This window comes from Falco cherrug, chromosome 12 (genome assembly GCF_023634085.1).
Source record: "Falco cherrug isolate bFalChe1 chromosome 12, bFalChe1.pri, whole genome shotgun sequence".
NCBI classification, from domain to species: Eukaryota; Metazoa; Chordata; class Aves; order Falconiformes; family Falconidae; genus Falco; species Falco cherrug.
In genome coordinates this window covers 18,225,691-18,247,520 of record NC_073708.1, presented here as the reverse complement: position 1 = coordinate 18,247,520, position 21,830 = coordinate 18,225,691, and the positions used below count along the sequence as shown (strand labels likewise).

Here is a 21,830-nt window from a genome sequence, read left to right as displayed (position 1 = left end):
ATTAGTAGGGGAACACAAAGTGCCTGCAAACCAACACAGCTCTACAACTTTCTTGTTTTCTTCTGCTGCCTGGTGAGAGTCTACTGGTAACATTGTAGTCCCAGAATGGCCATCTTCACCAGTAGTGCAAACACGGGGAACACACCAGAGTGGCTTCTGAACTCAGCCAGGCACTCCACCCTGCCACCTGTGTGCCTTTTGTTAGTTTTTCCCTGCAAGTTGAAAGCACACTCAGATGAAAGTTGGCATCATGAGAAAGGCGCGTTCTGACCTCTCTGGAACGATGCAAATAAACTCCTGCATCTGGATTCCTCAAACAGTGCCCAGTGTGGACCTCAGTTCAGACCAGAGCTCCATAGAGAATAACCCACACTTCCCTTTCAGGGCTATAATTAAAGCATCTCCCTTTTTCTGTGAGAGATTTTTGCACAGCGTTGCAGTGGATACTAAAAACCTCTCTCGATCCTTCTGATCCCCCTCGATAACTCATTAAATTGACAGACCACAGCCTATTACCATACTTTTGCCAATTGCACAGTGGTTGCGTGATCTAGAGAAGAACTTGTCTGACACCACCAGCTAAACTAATATTCCCTACTGACCTTTATCCAATTTACAAATCCCTCTCTCTCCAGAGATGAAAGGCCAGAGCACTACTCCATGCTTCCCTCCACAGCCGGTATCTCACATGTAAAAATAAAGAGGTAGAGAAACACAACAAATCTTGCTTTAGAGCTGGAAAAATCTCTCATTGAGCAATGCAATATATTTCAATTTAATATGAATAATCATATGTAGGTCTAAAGTTTTTTGGTTTTACAGCTCTCCTTAACACCACATCCCCTTACTGCAGGCGGTACAGGTATAAAACATTTAATCACAGTCTTTAGTAGAAAGGTTTTGAAAAACCCACCTTCGTGCTGCATAGCAACTCCTATCCAAATTCCTAACCATATTACAAACGGTATGATTTTAGATGTTTGGGTCAGAAAAATACACTGACATGACTAATTGAGACTGAACTGAAAACTACATAATATAAAGCTAGGCCAAGAAAACCTAAACAGTACCTTAAAAAAGCAACACCATTTTAGAGAGCAGGTATTACAGACAAAAGAGGTTCAATTAGAAAGGATTTTACCGCTGCCTTTAAAACATAGTGTCTTTGCTTGAGAAGAAAATAGTTAACTTTTCCTTCCAGTATTTACCATTTGAATTACACACCTTAAACATCATGATGTTAAACATACATACATATCAAGGAAAAAAACCCACAGTACAGTGTGTCATTAAACCACCTTAGTTATCAAAACTTAATGAGCTCTCAAATAGATACAATCCCAATATTGCAGGTCATAAAAAAGATTTTACTTGTGACCTACATCACTCACATAGAAGAATTAAGAAATTAGGGCATCTCTCCACTTTCCATTCACTGTTTAAGTGCCTATTCACAGAGTCTTGAGTCCTACGGGCACAGGAAAGCACCAGGTTCAGCAGGTTTTCCCATGTTGTGAGGCACCATTATGCAGAGCTGCTAAAGCTCCGCACCACTGACCAGTCCTGCACAAGCACCCTTCCCACACAAACCACTGAGACAGGCAATGGGTGGCAAACTTCATTTTGGCAAGGTACGAAAAAATATAGCCTGACTTTCATTGTGTAGTATAATATGATATAGAAGAACAAGTGGAAATAACAATACTCTAAAAAGCCACATCCAGCACACAGTCTGTAGTGTAGCTGCAATCACATGTTCAGCATTTACAGAAAAACACAATTTCTGCGTATCTGATCAGCATAGTAAAAGTGAAATGCAGAAGTCAGTAAGACCAAGCCATGGGGTCACCTCAGACCCAGCCACCAGCATCACCTGTGGTGCACATGAGCACAACTCCCCACCCACATCTAAATGCTGGTGAAACATACCGGCCTGCAGCACACTGTGAAAATCAAATCCCCCAAGTTTTGTGCCCAGGGATTAGAAAAATTAAAATTATCAAAATTAAAGAATCAAACAACAGGACTTTCTATTACAGGATGTAACCAATACTGAAAAGAAAAAAAAGTGGCTATGCTTCTCTGTTTGTTAGATTGTGCTTACTGTCTCAGGCTGCTGAAGACAGGAGAATCCACCACCTACTGCCTCCAAGTTTTAGAGTTAATTTGGGGACAGTCAAAAACACAGAGCACCTGAGCACAGCGTAGGTGCAAACAAGGACCCAAAGAGGCCACTGCTGTGGATAGACTTAAATCACTGACAAAGCCAGTTTCTGGTAAGTCTCTGATAACTGAAGGGACAGCCAGCATCATGATGGAGAGGCACTTCATCAAGTCCACATATGTACAGTGACAAAACATGAGTGCTTCAGTTCTGTCTAGGCTTTGATTCAATTAATTGTGGTGAGATTAAGGGAAGAGAAAAATGGAGAATAGAAACATGAAATCTGCCTCCCAGGCTGTTGATAGTCCAGCAGGAAGTACTGTTAATTCACTAATTCCCAAATACCAAAAGACCAACCATCACAACTCTTCCATAGATATCCAGCATGGCAACTCTTCCAGTGCAACCTCTTTTAGTTGGGTATATTTTAAATCAAAACAGTATGTTGCTGGCAAGCTACCTAAGTCAGAAGCCTTTTTTTCCTCTCCACCCTAACCCATTTCTAATGATAATCTGCCCCTGTCCTGTCTACCATGCAATTTAAATCAAAATCATCCCTTTCTCCTTGAAGAAATCTACATTACATGCCTGCAAGAAAAGGAAATTACGTCCAGTATATGTACAAATCATCACTTTGTTACAATACTACAGCACATCTTAGAACAGTCCAGTGAAAGCTCCCATGCTTAAAAAAACAACAGTAAAATCACCTGAAGAGTCAAGGAAATCCTTTTGGAAGGACTTGTTTCTTAGAGTCCACTAAGTAAAGATAATAATTAAAAAAATTCCATAGACAAGTAGAAACACTGTTTAGCTATACAGTTTCATCTTGAATATGCAAATACCACATCCCAGTCTTACGTCAGCTTGAAAAGATAATATCGTGCAGAAAATTAAGACCATTTGAAGAAAAACTACTTTTCATAACATTATGAGAAGACAACTGCTTGAATGCAAGTTTTATATATCTCCAGACCAAAACACAAGTGTCCAGGCCAAAAAAGTACAGGATTTGAATATTGTGATCACATTTCCTTCATAAAGGAGGGACTGAGAAATAAGGGGGCATAAAAGTATATTTTTTGTTAAATCTTCAGAGATTGCTTTATTGAAAGGAACTAGATGCTTCATCACCCCATTAATTTGGCAGTATGAAATTAATTTGACATTGCTGTGGGTAAACAAGGCAGCATTTAATATTAATTTTCATAAAGCTAATCCCTGATTCAGAAAAAACCCCCAACACCCAAACCCCAGTGTTTGCAAGCTATCCAGCCTTTGAAGTTGTATGCAAGGGTCTCTAGTAAGTCAGAGCCCACTTCTGGCAGCCTGAGAGATGAAGCAGCTTTGTCTGAGCTGCAAAAGCTTTTCGCATCTTCAAAACTGGTAATATAAGTAAGGTACCAGAACTCACTCTGTTCTCATCTTACAGGCCAACAGAGGAGCTCGTGTCAGCAGATTCTGACTAAAGAGTGTTGTAGATGTTAAGTCTTTTTTCCCTTTCCTTCCCCGTTCTTCTGTTCACCCCCACTAAATCAAAAGACCTTATAAACTTTTCCTCTTGCCTTCAGTTTGCATGCAGAAAACTGACTGTTAAAAAATTACAGCAGCTTCAGCATAGTAAAATTACTGTGCTTCAGAAACTTCCCACGCACATCACACAGTCTCTGTGGACCTGAGAAGAGAAACATCTTCATGGTGACCAAATGTGACAAATTTTATTTTATTCTTTTTCTTTTTTCTTCGGGGATGAGAAAGGGAGAGTTGCAATTCAGCAAATTCCTGTTTGTAGATAATTTTTTCAAAAGGGCTTCTCATCCATTCACAAAGGTAGAATTGCGGTAGCATAAAGGAAAGCACTTACTAATAAAAGGCGTTGGTGAAGAACAGGTTGAAACTCTGAATCTCCTGAACAGTGAGGAGTCAATTCTCCCTGCTTTGCATGAGGGGAGAGCAGTGAAGTCTCAGCAATGGTGCTGTGCCTGGTTAATGGGGTAGAGCGCTGACGGGGGCCCTTTGCAAAGTGGATTACAATAGGATGAGTGACCTGTGCTGGATGAATTATTGTCAGATAGTTCCTTGAAACATTATGTAAAGTTACAGGCTTGTTAAACCACATTCTTGGAATCTTGTCGTTCTTATGTCAGTGTCTGGGACAAAGAAAACGTGAAACACAGGAGAAACTACAAGTTCATTTCCTGAGTTGCTACAACAGTGGTTTTTGTTTTCTGAAGTCGTTGCTCCAGCAGGAGAGAAAGCCTGACAAGCCTTTATTAGAACAGAAATTAGTGTATTGGATTTACGGAAAGAATTCACTTTAGAAACATAAAGGAGAAAGAAAAACAACATGCAATTATCTTACATAATCAAACCAGTTCTACTGTCTTACTACCTTTACACGGCTCAATCTGTTCTTTCATTCTTCCTTTCACCTAAAGGCCAGGAGTGCTTCCAGTAGAGCAATAAATTAAAATGCCAATAAAGCACCAAAATAAAAATAATGTAACTTCTGGATTGCCATATTTCAGCATTTTTCTCTTCCTTGATTTTTTTTGGTTTGTTTTTGGTTGGAGTTTTTTTGGTATACTTCAGAATGACATTCTGACAAGGTCAGGTGACAGTGATAGAGGCTCAGAGAATGAGTTAAAGACTGGAATAGGAAATGTAATTAATCGAAGAAATTATTTCCCTAAAATTATCTGACCTGTCCTATTCTACTCCACTCCCCATCTCTCCACCTTTTTCCATCCTGACTTCAAGCACTTTTAAGGATGCATCATTACATTCTCTGCCTTTCTGCTTGTCCAAGGCAAGGGAAGGAATAAGAGGATGAACTTGCCCTATGAGGTCACTCAGCAATTACTTTTTTGAAAACACAGCACTTTCTCTGATACCACCAACATAAAACTGAAGGCTGAATGGGTTGGGTCAGAAAAGTTTTAGTAATCTTGGCAAATAATGACTTGTGTTGAGAAAGTGTCCACAGCTACTTCTAATGCGCTGTGATATATGACAGCTGCTTGTGCCCACCTGGCTGAAGAGTCCTACAGATACAGTCTCCACTGCACCAAGGGATTTGGGAGGAATGCAGTGTAAACAGTTATTTCTATTAATTATACAACTTTATTTAGTTGTATGCTCTACATTTGTGATTGCTGTTGACTGCACAGCCAGTAATGAAATAGAAAATGTCCAGCTTTTAACTACTAATCATACTCCAAACAAATTTCTTAGTTTTAACCCTGGAACTTGCAGCTTCTTCCATTGTTTGGGAGAATAGGCTGGCCTAACTAGGGTGGGGGAAGAAAATGAGGCAATACCATACCTCCTAGTCACGCTGCTGGCCCCAGAAGCGGTGTGCCAACAGTACCAGTGGGTACAGGTGTGCTCATTCTTCCAAACCAGAAGAAGTAGTCCCATGAAGCGGCATATCCTGAACCCAGGGCTCTGCATCATTTGCATAACAGACACAGAGAAGCCCTCACTTGTTCTTTTACTGCAGCCACTCACCTACAAGAAGAATCAGGTATCACAGCACTTCTATAAAAGCAGACTTGGCCAGTTCACTGAAACCAACAAATCAAACTAAGAAAACTTTTCACTGGGCAGTATGAAGTATTTTGAAGAAAGTGTTAAAAGAAATAGACTCTTTCCTCAAGTCTTCCCCTTTCCTACAGCACAGTTTCTTTCTGAGAACTCATGTCATCATTCAGCTGTTTCTTCTGGCAAAGCCAGAATCCAGAACAGAATCTTCATGAAAAAGAAACCAATAAATTAGAGCTCTTTGTGAGCAATTTGCCGTTAGTTCTGTTCTCCCTGCCTATTAAGATTCTTTATTTGCTTCACCATGAGATTTCTGCTGACAAGTCTATTCATTTACTACTAGCCTAGATAAAATGCTAATAAACAAAATGTCAAAAAATGTATTCATATGACTTTCCCCTTTTCACTGGGCTTGTTATTAAGGGGACCATGGAACTAAACATTAACATCTGGTGAAATCAGGATGCTTTTTCTTCCCCTGAAGATTAGGCTCTATTTCAGGCTTGAAAATAACTTGTGAAAGAACTATCTAAGTTTCCATATTTCTCCGTTCTGTCAGGCATGCACAGATAACCCTCCCACCTTGCTAATTTCAGCAACTGAACCACCTCCCATCAAAATCATACAATAATACCCTTATGGAAATACATCATATAATGCTACACTTTCTATAGGCTTTCTATTGCATCCCACAGATGGTAAACAGTGGGATTATGAAGTTCCATTCCACTCCGCAGATAGGTTGACATTATTCTGACTTCTATGGAATCACACAGAAATACTCTCCAGGACCCTCTTTCACACCCTTATCAGTTTATTCTGTTGCTTTTCTAGCTCCCTCCAATTAGACTGGTGTGGAGGAATTGTGTCAAAGTACGCTCTTTGTGTGGATACTCCCAAGGGAGTCCTCACCTTAGCGCATCTGTGCGAGTGGAGTTCAGGTGTATGGATGGAGTGGCATCCAGAAGCAGCCACTCCTAAACAAAGACACAGCTGAAAATGCCACTATGAATTAAAGAGTCCAAGAGTGAAGGTTACAGGCAGCTGGCCATTGGGAGCTAAGTGACACAAGTCATTAACTGGGCATAAAACACCTAGGTAGAGTGCCAAACTGAAAGGACTCCATACGAGACTCCTGTGTGTTTTCTCATAAACCTTGACCCTTTAGAAGTTTTGGAAGCTGATTTTCTTTATGTAAGACTACTTGTTCAGCTTCTGTGAATAAATATACAGTCAAGATGCAATACAGGAAGCAGTGGTGAGTCTTAAGTAAGATATTCCTTCTTCCCCTTACTCCCCAGTTCCTTTTAACTTGGAACATACAATCCCCCAGCAATAGCTAAATGTTTTCTGGAGTTGGCAGGAGCACATTTCTCCAGCCAAAGCTGTCAGTTGTCCTAATCTGATTTGTTAAATATATCCAGAATGAAATGGATGGGAAACACAAGCCTCACATGCTTTCACGTGTGGAGGTAGAGTTCTGCAGTGAGAATGGCAGACTATTTTATTTTTGGAGTGTATCTTGTGAACCATTCAGGTGAGCAGAAGAAAAAGCAGACCTGAACATTTCCATCTTGCTTGGACTCTAAATGAGACACCTATAATACCAAACAAAAAGGTACCCTCAGGGCACTTTTATACATTTATTATAAAACAAAGATTAAAACAATTATATGGAAATTAAGGATAATATGGAACATTTGTCTTCCTCTCAGTCAAACAGTAACATGGCCTAGTTCAATAAATAGCTGCACAGCTTGAGGCACACTGCATGCAAAATGATAAAATAGCTTGGGCTAAGAGGATAGCCTGAATGGCTCAGCAATGTTAGGTGTGTCTCTCAGACAGAGGTCATACCGCATCGCACTATTACTCTTTGGCAGAAAAAAAGCAAGTTTTCACAACTAAGCAGACACTGCCCTTATTCACAAACTCGGAAAGCTAAAGAACCAGCATGGTGAAAATAATGGGGCTTTCTTCTCCCCAACACTTTCCACTCTTCCCCTCCTCATTCTTCCCACAAAGGGCAGCTCCTACATGATTCTGCTCTTTTCAGAGCTTCAGAATCTGTTGCGATTTTCTCCTAGTTACCAGTGCCACATCTACAGAAGTCATTTTATTGGGATGTTTAAATATAAAACTAGAGTGATGCTATGATGCTAGTTTAGCTCCTTTAAGGAAGCTCCTATTTCTGAGGGATAAATCCTTTTGCAGCAGTTAGTGTTGGAAACATTCTGGTTTTGAAACATGCCCTCTCTGTTCTGGTGGTACCAAGTGACACCCTTCTGTTATTACAATCCAGAACATTTCTCACTACATAATTTCAAAGATACTTCCAAGTTTAACTTTTAAGCATGGAACTTCAAAGATATATGCTATTCTTGAGAAAGACTCTCCCAGACTAGATGAGGTTACAGCAAAGAAGGGACAGAGCAATACTGTAGAAGTGACAAGTTTAGAGCAGCTTTGACATTATAAGCATAATAACTGGGGATGGGGTGTGTGGGGGTGTGTAATGATCTGTAACTAGAAAAATCACTAAAACTCATTATCCTCAGATTTGATAAATATTCACCTAACTCTTTACTATCACTAGCTTTCCTTTCTCCTTTCAGGAATGGTTTTCCAAAGCAGCTGAAAAGAAAAACATTTATATAATTTTCACAGTTTTAGGAATGTAAGTAAAAAAAGCTTTTTGCTTTTAGCCACAAGAACTCAGAGAGCCTGAGAATTACAACATTCAGTTACAACACCCTTTGAGATACATTAAACCACAAGGTTTTCATTACTGCCAAATACTACTTATCTGAAAGAAACTTAATTAGTTTTTTAATTTTGAAACAATAATCATTGTTATGATTATAAATCAAATTTTAAAGTTTATCCAAACAATACAGCAATTTACCTTCACAAAGGCAACAATTTTATAAGTTTTTTTTCTTTTACATTGAATAATACTGGTCACAAACAGTCACCTTGGTGTTAATGGGTACACTTGGAGCATGGCAATATTACCTAAGTAAAACTCACTATGAGACAAACTGTGCTACAGTTTAAGTGGGACCTACCCTATTAAGGCAACAAGAAGTCTTTTTCCCTCCTCCTTTACAAATGTTTTGAATACAAGAATTCATCAGGATTTAGGGGATTAAGAAATCACTATCCATGAAAAAAAATCGGCAGAAATTTTCATTAGTTCTTTTATGAGTTGGCAGCAAATACTCTAGCTGTGAACTTTTATGAAGCTATAAATATAAAGGACCTTCTGATACTGGTATGATGATAATTCTAAATTTCCTCTTTGCAGCTGCAGTTGATCCCCTGTATTTGGTAAAAAAAAAATCTTCCTTTTTGCGATTTAACAGAGAAAGTTGGCTCAACTACCACATTGCCTTTGAGCACTCTGAGTGGAAGTTCATGAATTAAACCCACATGGCAACAGAACCCCCATCCCCACCTTTCCCTTAAGGTGGCTATAAAATGTCAGTAGAAAGCCAAGCTGTTTATTTTACTTAGCATTTGATTCTGTAAGTAAATGAGTTTCTAGTGGGGCACATCTTTGCAACCAGCTCCCTTACATCACTAAACTTCTATTAAACTGTGCCATAAATATTAAATCAATCCTTAAATGTTTAAACTTGATACTAATGGCAAAAAATAAGAATATGCAGGTAAGTAAGAGACTTACTGGCAACCTATTCCCTGAAAGACTAGGATGTTTGATCAGGGGAAGAAAAAAAATTCTTTGCTACTGACAGCTTTTTACGAAACTTGATTTCCCAGGGGATTTATCTTCTGGGAATAAAATTTAAGAAGGGATTTTGTCTACATTTTGCTACATATTCTAGAATCTCTATGGTGAACAGTATTCCTAAATCACTCTGATAGATTTGTGCCACTCTATATTTGTTTGAATGCTAACTATCAATATATTTCACTTAATTACCTAATAAACAAGAAAGACTCATTTTCCTCCCAGTGTCTTGGGAAAAGGGCACAATCTGACACAGAAAGGATCTCATTCCCTTGGGTTCTGAGTCTCTAAACAAATACTGGAGCAGCAAAGAAGCAGTCCAGAATAAAAGCCATCCAGCAAGAGAAATGGGTATGCTGGCCTGCAGTTACTGTAGTAACAGCACAATACTTGTTTTTTCTTGCACGGTTAGGTTTCTCAGAAGCTTGACCAGAAAAAAGGTAAAGTAACTAGGCTGCCCAGATACATGCCAAAACTCATTGTGAGATCAGTTGCATTTACTTATATCTGTCCCAAGGCAAACTGAATATCAGCTTAACTAATGCAAAGTTATCAATCATGCAAAAGAAGAAAACCACAATTAGACACCCACTCTTTGTGTCTGGAAATCTAAGAAGCTGGATGTAATATCATTATTCACTGACTCTGCTTGAGATTATGAAACAAGGCCAAGGAGCAAACTCTGCAGAGTATATACTTACTGGACTGGACCAATGATGGCCTCTGCTCTAAATCTGAAGAGCTTGGCTGGAGTCCTGCACTCAACATAAAATGGATTTCAGGGCCAATATAGCTGTTGTGACCAGCTGTTATCCATGTCCGTTGATGGGAAACATAGGGAGACCTATATATCCTTTGCTTCCATATATGGTGCATTTTCTTGTGATGAAACCGAGTAGTGCAGCATCTTTGATGATGTAACATAAGAGACAGTAAACAGTTATCAGTTCTATTTTTCTAGCAATATTCTGTAGTGATCTGAAAAGTTTCACCTTGCAGTTTAAAACATAAGTTTTGAAAGAAGCTGTAACTTAAGTGATTAGAACAGAAGGCCTCTGTGCCTCTTTGTATGTCACTATTTTACAAAGCAGACTACAAAAATGAAACATTGGTGAATTCTAATTTGCTACCATTTTAATAATTGAGAAATATATCTCAGCTCAAGCACACAATTTTTCATTTTCTTTGGAAAAAATACAGTTGTAAGGTGCCTAAAAGCATATTATTACTGAGCAGTGGTTTATTAGGTGCTCTCAACAGGTCCACTGTAATTAAAAATAGGGTCACATCCATGGAAAGTAATCTAGGTGCACAGGTGCCTCCATTTGTCTCCTTTACAGTGTTAGCCATGTAAAGTTCAAGAAGTGCACAGATATAACTTAGAAACCTAATTAGGCCATTAGAAGTAAACTCCATTAAAAAACACCCTTCAGCTTTAACAATAATCTGCAGCCATTTCAAATTTAATACTGCACTAGCAAGTAATACTGCCATTGAATAATTCACAATTCTGTAACATAAGGCGAGACAAGAGAAATGAGAAAGTACGATTGCTATTTTCATTATGATGTGCCTTTTTGGGAGGTATAGTATAAACATATCACTGACACTAATTATTTTGGCATCTTATTGGCAGTCACAATTAGACAAAATGTAGGAATTTCTAAGAGCAAAACAAGTTCTTGGCTAGATTTCTTCAGCCCGATATACTTCAGACTTATTTATGGCTAAATTGAAGCTGGATGTCAAATCTAGGTCCCTTAGAACAAAATCTTAATAATTAACTGGCAAAACTGAACATGATCGTTTCTGACACACCTACACTGGTAATTATTGCTTTGAGGCCATTTACTAATGAAATTAATGTATTCATTGCCCTAACAAATTAGCATAACTCATACATAATGCCCCACATTTCAAGACCTTCCTAGAAAAACAACACTTAAAACCACAGAATGAAATGGCAAGGGCATTACATGGAGACAGTATTCACCGAATTACTACATGTATAAAACCGCAATGGCTAAGTGTTAGTTATAAAGCAAAATGTAAACACAATGTGGGTATTGAAACCATTAATAGTGTAGTCAAAAGTGTACAATCGATGATTATCTTTGCACTTCAAATAAGCACATATTACAATAGCAGTAACCATGGAATGCAATTAACTAGCTACTTTTAGAGATATGAAGTATGAGAAGGAAGCAGTGCTGAAGCAGTTTCTTCTTCCTTCTCAAATGCATAATAAATATAGTGTGGCTACTGTGGTTTTTTGCCCATGTTTCCATTCAGATTAATTCAGTGCCCGAAAATGGCTACAGCAGCCATAGGGTCAAGCAACAGTGAAAGACAGGATTAAATACATTACCTCTGGAAATGACAAGAGCATTAGCAGCGATCTACTGCCATTTTCAGTTGGTAAGATACTTTCACTTTGGTTTGGGAAAGCAGTTCCTAAAGTTCTCTATCTCACCATGCAGAACAGAGACCAGGTGAGCAGACCACCATATGGCTAGATGCAGTCCCAGTTTGATGGGGGAGCCAGGGTGGGAAGCACACCTCCTTTGCTGGCTCACCTAGCAGGCTGGAGGCTGCACCCAGACCCCCAGGCAACAGACCCAACATGTACTGCCACTTAAACACCACTCAACCCGTGTCCTGCAGAGTGTCAGTGTGAGGTAGATTACATATGAGAAACCATTGTTTTCGAGTACAAATAATATATTTATGTACTGCAAATGATAAATTTACTTTAAAGGAGAAGATGGGGGCAAAAATACAATGAGATTGCAGAAAGTCATCTAGGACTCTGCATTGCACAGAATGCACCCCTGGCTCAGCTATGGGGGGCTGAGAGCTAAGGGTAACCTGACCAGGTCTTCTGTGCAGCTGTGGAGTTCACACCCTGATGCCAGTTACAGCAAGGTTACTTTGCTTGTGTTCTCTAGCAATGTCTAAGAGTTATTTCCTCCTGAGAGGCTCTGAATAGGAGCATATTCTTGTAGCACCCTCTCCTCCCATCCTACACAAGCATAAATGCAAGAGAACACAGAGTTCCTCAGCAGATCCTCAATTGCATCAGTACCTATTGCTACAAAGGAAAGCAAAAAAATCCAAGAGGAAAATTATGGAATAATCATCTCAAGCATGGAGATTCCTTGGAACCCCCTCCACACGTGTTTGACTCCTGTCCACAAGCATAAAGTTTTACATCTTTATTACAGTTTTTATTGTACCTAACGTAATTTGGATTCTCTCATTACCTGAAAGTGCTCAGCTCCCATGATATCTTATGGCAATGAATTCTATATGCTAATTATGAGATGCATGAAATTTCATTTGACCAGTTCCGTATTTCTTGCTTACCAAGTCATCCTCTTGCTCTCAAAACATTCCTCTGCTTTTTAGACTCCTTCATTTTGCACCTTTTCCCACTATGAATTAAAAACCCAAGTCTCTCCTACAGTAAGGTCTTTGACTATCTTGAGTTTTCTTCTGTTTCTTTGTTCATTAATTTCTTTTTAAAATAGAAAATGACCAGAACATGAGAAAAATCTCTTGCACTTTTCTAGCCCATCAAATTTGCCTTAGACACTGCAAACATCACAAAGCACATTTCAGAATGGTTTAAACAGTCCAGTCATGGATTCCCAGTGTTGAACCACAGAGGTTATTGTGCTCTCTCTCCAAAGACATGAAACCTAATTATACTGTGGCTACTATTACTAAGTATAAATAGGTACCTTGAGGCAATTAACGTATGACAGAGCTCTCCATTTGTGCCTGTCTGAAGAAGTAGCTGATCTTGAGTGTAATCATCTGAATTGTCAAGAAACCTTGCCCTATTGTCACATACAACCATTTTATAGATGGGTAAATGTTACTACCTCTTTGATATTCCTCACAGCTACACAGACAGGGAACAATTTTAGTTTACATTAACCCTTCTTTACAATCAAGCAGTAGGTCTCCACACATTTCTGTCTACATTATATAATGCCAGAGTAACAGCAAGCAACATTAGTGAGAACAAGAATCAGGCCTTCAACATCATTTCATTGAGCAGCCAACAAGTGGTATAAACCTACCATTATTTTTAGTGATTTTTCTTTTGATTTAAAAATAAATCCACACCAAGGAGCTTACACAAAGCTTAGGATACTCCTAAAACATTTAGAAACATTGTAGTAGAAGACCAGCAGTTCCCTATCAAGTTGTTGTATACTTTTTCACTGAGAAATATTAACTGGTTGTACCACAGAAAGCTATGCCCCATCTTCATGGCTGATCTGGTCTACATTATTTATAGCCATGTACTGAAACACACCAGCATCTGATCTACTCTACCCAGCTAATAGTTACATACTACAATATTGCACTAGTATCAACTGTTTGAGTTGCACTTACTTTGAAAGCTCAGTCCTTTTCCGTTGTAGTTGGAGTCCAACTCAGTCAGCCTCACATGGGGCACCAATTGTTGCAGCACAATGAAACTAGTAGACTGCAACAAGGCTTTACCGTTGGTCAGATTCTACTGGCTGTGCTGTATCTACTTCCCCCAGAAGTCAGACCATACTGCCCCTCCACCACCTGACACCCCCCCCCCCCAATCCTCAGGGCTATTTAACCACTTATCAGGAACGAGCTACAGCTGCACATCATCCATGCCAATCAACCCACTGTCGCTGAGGCAAGGCCACAGCTGCACATTATCAATGCTGATCAACCCACTGCCTGCATTCCTCTACACTCTTCCATCCCCAGACACCTAGTTCACCTACTTTTGACTTTAAGTCTCTCATTGGTACATAGATTTTATGTTTGTTGGCATACCTAATTTTAGTTAATTCTTTTGCCTGACACATTGTTACTTCCCTCAAATGTGCCTCTGCAACATTTCTTCCTCCAGGTCAGCTGTAATTTCTGTCCTATCATTTACTGCTGGATACAGAGTTACCTATGTATTGCTGACATACCCAGCAGATGTCTTTGCCTGACCCAAGTACTCCTCACTACCTGTCACACTGCTTCCAGGTTTGGCTATAAATAATCCTCTCCTTGCTGGTTTGACTATAAATAATCCCCTCCCCACCCTGCTGGTTTTTGGAATCAGCTGGTTCCAATTTGGATAAAGTGGAGCTTCTCTTTCCTTTACAGAGTTAGAGCTTACTCTCCTCGTTGTGTTACCCACATAGAAATCATATCACTGCACAAAACCACAAATATAATAGAAATGCATCAGTAGATCCATAAATCAAATCTTTTGCCTGTTCATCTACATTTTCATTCTAGCACTTCTCATATCTATCTCCCAAAGTTACCAGTACGTACAAGAGGCACTGGGCTGTGCTTATGATCAAATTCAGCTCTGCTTACCTCGCATCCTGCAGAAGGGCCAACATGGCTACCTCATGGGCAAGTCCTGCAGGGCAGCCTCAGCTACCCCTCTTGCACATATGAATGTGCTTGTGGACCAGGGCAGGTCACAGGGCTGCGGTTCTCTCCAGCCTGCATCTATTCTAGCCCACATGGTGACTGTATGTCACAGTCAGCATCTGGATGTGAAGGCAGATTGAGTCCTTTTACAGAGGACCCCAGTGTCACTTTCCTGAGACTGCCTGAAGAAGGGTATATTGAGGATGTCTAAAGACAATATGGAAAAGAAGCCATGATCTTGTGAGCTCTATAGACTGCAAGTCTCTCCCAGCACAGGTGCTTTGCAATTTGCTGTGAGCTGCAATTAGATCCTAACAAACACCTGTGAAGTGTCCAGAAATTGTTCCCCTGAAGCTCATGTGCCTGGTGCTCAAGGTAAATGGTTTCTCTTCAGCACTCACCATATAAGACCTGACATTTCAACACAGATTTTGCATGTTTCAGAAGCAAACAAATGCAGTAAACTCACCACAGTAACTTGGATGTGAATTGTAGTGGGGGATGTGGTTCCTTGGTGCACATATTTTGTTTTTGTGGGTTTTATTTTGTTTTTTAGAGATAAGACAGGAATGCTTCAGTCAGACTAGCATGGCTAGTATAAAATTTAAAAGGAACTTGCAGAGTCAGTCCATGTACCAGCAGCTAGCATTTAAAAGGCCATCTACTGAGAGTTCCTATAGGAGGAAGGGAGGGAAGGAGGAAAATAAACAAGATACACCCCCCACACTCCCCACTCCACCCCCCCCAAAAAAAAAAAAAAAAAAAAGAAAAAGTGATAATCAAGTAGCCTAGAAGAAGTTAAATCCAACTGAAAGAGGCATGTAATTTTTCTTAATGGACTGTCTTCCAAAGCTTTCGCACACTTCTCTGAGGAGGCTACTTCACATTCCTTTTCTCAGAAAACAGCAGGTAGCTATACCAAGTAGCAAATGCCACTTCTCAAGGTTTTGGCCCAAGATCATCCTACAGAGGATGGAGCAGAAAACAGGCAGCACCAGAACTGGACTTCAGAAAATATTCTGTGTTTATGGCATCCTTAGGAAAAGCAATGATTGCGGCAGTAGCAATAGGCCACCTGGAGCAAGATAAGCAAGAAGTGAGAATTAAAGAGGAAAGGAAGTGTTGACCGACTTTCTCAAAGACATTAAAGACTTGACTACACCCAGAAAACAAGCAATGGATTTATTGGAGTGTGTCTTTCTCACATCTCCAGTAAAAATTTAGAGGAAAAGCAGAGATTAAGGAGTGACAGAGACTGTGGAAAAGAGCTGGTGAGAGAAAGCATAGTAAAATCCTGAGAAAAAGATGTCTGTATTCATTCAGTGGTATTATGCCACTTTACATGCAGTGAAGACCTGTATTTAGTGACACGTATGATCAAAGCTAGACAGTGGCATTCCTGTGGTAGGGGTTAACTTGGAGAGAGCCAGTGGGCAGTGATGTCCCTACATGCAACTGGAGGCACTAATGCTGCATAGCTGGAGGAACTCTGTGTGACCTTAAAAGCTGTACACACAAGTCTTGCCTGCAAAACCCGTGAGAACTTTTTCCTGCTATGATTATAAACTTTACTAAGTTAGACTCTCACAGAGTTATATAACCCTATGTGGTAGTTAATGAAGTGCTGGATGTAAGAAAAATAACTGTAATGTTATTTTGCCCCTGGTATGCTTTGCCTTATAAGGTTTAAACCTAGAGCTAATTCACTTGTGTTTTGTGATCTCTATCATGCTGCAATAATAATACTTAGCACTTTATAGCACTTTTCACTTATAAAAAGTGCTTTACAAACATTATCTAATTATTAATCTTCACAACAGTCCTGTGATACAGGTATACAGGTCAATTTAATGTTCTGTTTTAATAAACTACTAGCACTTTAGTAAATTGAAAAGTATAAAACACATTAAATTCACTTAAGAGAAACAAAAGTTAGTGAACAAATTGTAATTCTCCCTGCAATGTTCTAGGTGGGCAATGCACATAGCCAACTGTCAGTGATCACCACTGGGGTCCACGGAAGACAGTCCATACAGCAAATATTTCAATTAAGTAGTTGAGAGACTAATTTTTTTCAGATGATAACATGAATAATGTGAACAAACAGGGACTCCATCAGAGCAGCTGAGGTCCCTTGATCAAGACCACATTATAATAAGTTCTATACAAGCAAAACATAGTAGACCCTACCCTACAATGTTTGGGATCTAGGTAGAAAACAAGGGACAAGAGATGGAGAATGGGAGGAAATCGGTACAGTTGAGCAGTGGTCATCAGTGTTCAAACTATATCTGCCTACACAAACATTTGCAGAGCCATTTTATGCCAGTATACTAGCCAACTCATTAGTAGTCAGTAGTTCTCTCTGTTGATACACCTCAGACTTCAGTTGTTTGTGATCAAAGACAGGACAAGAGTTCGGCATTTAGTAAACACATCATACAACTTAGTTATATAATCACAAACTGAGTTTTCCACAAGGTTACCACTTCATGCGGTGCATAGCATGGCTGCCTGAGGAGGAGAAGGGCTGCCGCCTGCATTGCTGAGGTTCATTGCTGAGGTTCAGAGTTGTGTAATGAGCAAGGAATGCAGGAAGAAAAGAAAAAAAAATACAGTCTCCTGCTTAAGGTAGTTTAAAAGTTGCCCTGAAGAGTTTGCAGTCTACACCTCCTTTTGTTACAAGACAGTCTATGAGATACAGGACAAGTTCTTAAAACCAAGCTTTTCATACAAGGTCATCAATTCTATGTTCCTCATGTGCTCCATAGCTGACTTGAAATCTGGGTACCTTGCTCAAAGTGCTGATCACTCACAAATGCAGCTAAAGTTAAAGGGATCTGTGCTTTCAGCTTACTACCCGATGTTAAATATTTTGAAAAAGATTGGAGCTGGATGTCTCAGACTGGGTTCCCAAGTTAGTAGGTACTTTCAACCTTGAATTACGGTGTCCCAGTCTCCATCTGTCAAATGAGGACAATAATTCCTTCTCATTTCACCAGGGTGTTGTGAAAATAACTTCATTAATGGTTTGTGAAGCACTGTAGTGTTGAGCGCTATACAGAAACCTAAGAGGAGATTAATAATTCTGTCTCTGGAGCAAGTTTTGAAAAGCATACCATAAAAAGGGCTTGAAGGCACACACTTAACAGAAAAAATAAAATATTGGATTTGAAAAATTTGAACTGCTCAAGTGAGTGCTATCCACGCTTTATCCAGCAGATTTCACCCTGATTTCAAACTCTCAACTTGCAATCTCAGTTTTTATTTGTAAATTACCAAGTTTCTAAAAATTCAGAACTATCCAGCTCTCCACAAATGCCACAGCTTGGAATCCTAGTGACAAGCCTGCGGCTCAGTAGAATCACTAGCAATAGTCAGAGTAACTGTACAGACCTCTATCATTTCAGCTCATGGAATAAAACAATAGCATCTTTCTCAACAGGAACCGGTACTTCAAGGAAAGATCACATTTTGACAGCAGATTTTGATGGTATTTTGAAATAACAAAAGAAAGATGCAATTGGGGGTGGGGTGGGGCAGGGAGTACTCAAAATTTTATTCAGAGCAATACATATTCACTTCCTTTCCAGAAACAACCAAGCCATTTTGATCAGTCATTCCAAATGTTTTGCTCCAGGAGGAAGCCCAACATGGAAAATATCAACACAAACAGTAAAGTCTGTGAAGATTAAAAATAAATCAAACCAATCTTGTTTACAGTGGTTTATAAGTGAGAATTTTCAGGCAATCCTGATGGCAGTCAATATTCTCTGCCCTATCTAGAATACACATGCACACACTGTTCTGCACTTGCTGTGCAACTTTAATGCTTTTCTAGTACATCTTCTTCAGTGCTGAGGGATTTTTATTATTTATTTATTTTTATTATACACTCCCTAGCTGTTTCTTTACATGGAGAGAACAGTATTCCTTAGCTTCCCTTAAATAATATACAGATGACTAATCACTGTGGCACCCAGGAAAGAAATGTCAGGTAAAGTAAACATTCTGAAAAGAATGAACCCTTGAGCTATCCCTGCCAAATACTCTTACCTGGAACTGTCACAATGATTGTGGTGGGACCAAAGAAGGAGGCTTTGATGACTGAGGAGTTATCTAAATTAGTAAACTGCTTGGTGAGTAGAAAAAAGCCTACTGCCAGTTAGTTTAAAGCAGTGGCATTTAATAAAAATGATAGAACCAGAGGGCTGCTTTTCCTGACTATAACATTGAGGCTATCAAATATGTTTTGAAAAATGTGAGTGAGAGAAAACTGTTATTGTCTACTTTACTGCCACTTGTCCAATGTACTTAAACAGTACAAATGTAATGGCTGCTTTTTGGCTGAACAACATTATACTGATATGGTTTATAGGGGCTGAAGGTAAAACTAGAACTGCAACTGCCCCAATACCAACACAGAAAATAGGACATCCAGTGCCCCGCATCCCTTATAAATCCAGACTTTATAAAAATCAAGTGTGAAGAACAGTGTTTTATGTTTAAGACTCTCAGGGGAAAAAAATAATCCTGAATATTAGCATGTTACTCTCAACATGAAAGAGAATATAAGCTCTTTTAGATGTTCTGAAACAATCTGGTTTAGGTGTTCTGTGGCACAAATGACATCGTTCTTTTTAGTTGTTAAGAACTGTTCTTGTGTGCATATCAAGTCCAGTCACCTAAGTACCAATTCTGATGCCCAGAAACCTGTCATGCAAAGTGATGTGAGGATCAAAAGAGGACTCTGTTTGGATTAATGAAAGCCTGGAAGCCTAACAGATCAGACACAGCTGGCATGTAATCTGTGACAATGTTTGAGACACAAATGCCTCATCACCCCCAGAGTCCCCACAGATTTGGAGGGCTCACACTGTGTATGTGGCCCAGAGGAAGAGCAGAAAACACACAAGCAGGCTGAGGCACAGTAAAGGCACATAGATCTTGTCTACTTGTGAAACAGTCCCCCATCCTGAACTCATCTGCCAAAAACTGAGCTCAGTCATGTCACCAACAGAACACTGTTAAAGAACAAATGATCCCTAAGCAAAATGTGTGGGATGGCAGAGTCCACTTAAATAGTTACAGAACTGAATCCAATGTTGACCCCCTTCACAACCTGTCCACAATACTACAGTATAGTGCTAAATACAATACCTCAAATAAGAAATAACTAATATCCCAGCAGTAGGCTTAAAACTCTTAGTTTGTCAGAGCAAAGTAAAAAAAAAAAAAAATTAAAAAATGGAACTTAAAGTGGACAGCTTATTTCTCCTCTTGCTACAATTTCTTACAATAGTTCTTCATCCATAGTGGCCTCCTTGTTGTCAGGCAGCTAATACTTCCCTCTTCCAGATGTATTCCCATATACTTTGTGCTATAGACAGTAATGCTTTGTTTGGTTCTCACGGGCATCTGGAATATAGGCCTGTGGAATGCAGCTGGGAGCTGCATATGCAGAAATGCCTACACTGGAGCTGAAAAGAGCAAACCCACTTCAAAGGCACAATGGAGAGAGACAGAAGTTGGTCGGACGAGAAGGAGATGTGAGGAAAGCAAAAAGATAATCGGAGCTGTGGTTTGCATGTGATACTCATGAGAGGATTAATACACAATAACCATAAGCAGCTAGCAACAATGTCCTCCCAGGTGGGCTCCATCTGACCAATGTTAGTAGAAGCTCCTTGGAGCATAGGGTCCAGCATGAATTTTCAGTTATTTATTCTGATGGTAAAATACTCCTAATCTGATAATATGCTGTTGGCCAGAACTAGCGAGAGTTAGACAAAAATCTCAAGCCATATTTGTCTATCAACTCACGTTGTTTCATATAAACTCAAACTTCTAATATGATCAGCTACCTATTTCTTCACACACACCTCTGTAGTATACATTTCAGTAATTTACTTCAGAAAAATAGCATCTATTGCACAGTAAAGAGATATGCAAACACTTTCCTTTACTTTTCAAGTAATTAATCTCATTACTCTCAAATTGTAAGAAATTCCCCCTTAAAATAACAGAGTAAATTCACCCTCTTATTTGTTCTGAAGGCAGGGGAAGAGAACACCATTTACACTTCTCTATGGCAGGAGACAGCTGACCAGAGAAGGCAGGGGTGTACACACCCACAGAAAACAGAAGGGAATTCACAAACTGTAGGTGAGGAAACAACAGGTTGAACTGTCTCTGGCATGTAAGAATGACTTACGGATCTGGAAGCTAGTGTTTCAATGAAGAGATTCAAGAGAGAGCCGATACAGGAAAATGACTTATTCCTCTAATACAATTTTATGCCTTGGAAGTGGTCTGTCAGCATTAGAATGACTTACAGCTGTGTGCTGTATTCTCCAACTCTGTATCTGTCATTTTGCTAGTACTTCTAGAGTACTATCTAGACCTTGCTTTGCTAATCTGCAGGTTGTCAATTTCACATCAATAAATTCAATACTTTAGTAAAAAAATTTGAATATAATCAGTTGTGTGACTTACCTGTGCTGTAAATACTTTGCTGCTCAGATTATCTCTCATCTGAGAACACTGGGAAAAAAACACAAACAACAAAACCAACAGTTATTAATTAAACTTATTTAAAGATTATTTTGTTCAGCCAAGTATACATAAAACCTCCTACTATCATCCTCCTGGCAGGATTAAGAAATCGCAAGGCCAGATCTGTAAGGAAAGTGAATGTCTTATCACTCTGAAACCTGGTTCATATTTGGTAATTGGCACCATTCTTCCATTTACCGTTTTCGTACTATGCAAACACTTACATACTCCAAGTCAATGAGGTATAGAAAGATAAGCTTCAAATACATTATGGTCAATCAGCATGAACTAGAGCTCAGGACCTCTGGGCCTCTCTGAACCTTTGGAAACAATCAAGGTTTATGGTGTTTAGCCATTGCCTCAAGCAAAATACACGTA

The 21,830-nt window shown here is 39.3% G+C and overlaps 1 long non-coding RNA gene across 6 annotated transcripts in view; it reads right to left on the bottom strand.

The window, feature by feature from the left end:
* LOC114017630 (uncharacterized) overlaps window positions 1-21,830 on the bottom strand; it is a 520,469-nt gene that overhangs the window by 149,122 nt on the left and 349,517 nt on the right. For all 6 annotated transcript variants that reach the window (XR_008734646.1, XR_008734645.1, XR_008734647.1 and 3 more), the window contains one exon: window positions 21,393-21,440. This is a non-coding gene — a long non-coding RNA (uncharacterized LOC114017630). The remainder of the gene's footprint in view (window positions 1-21,392; window positions 21,441-21,830) is intronic.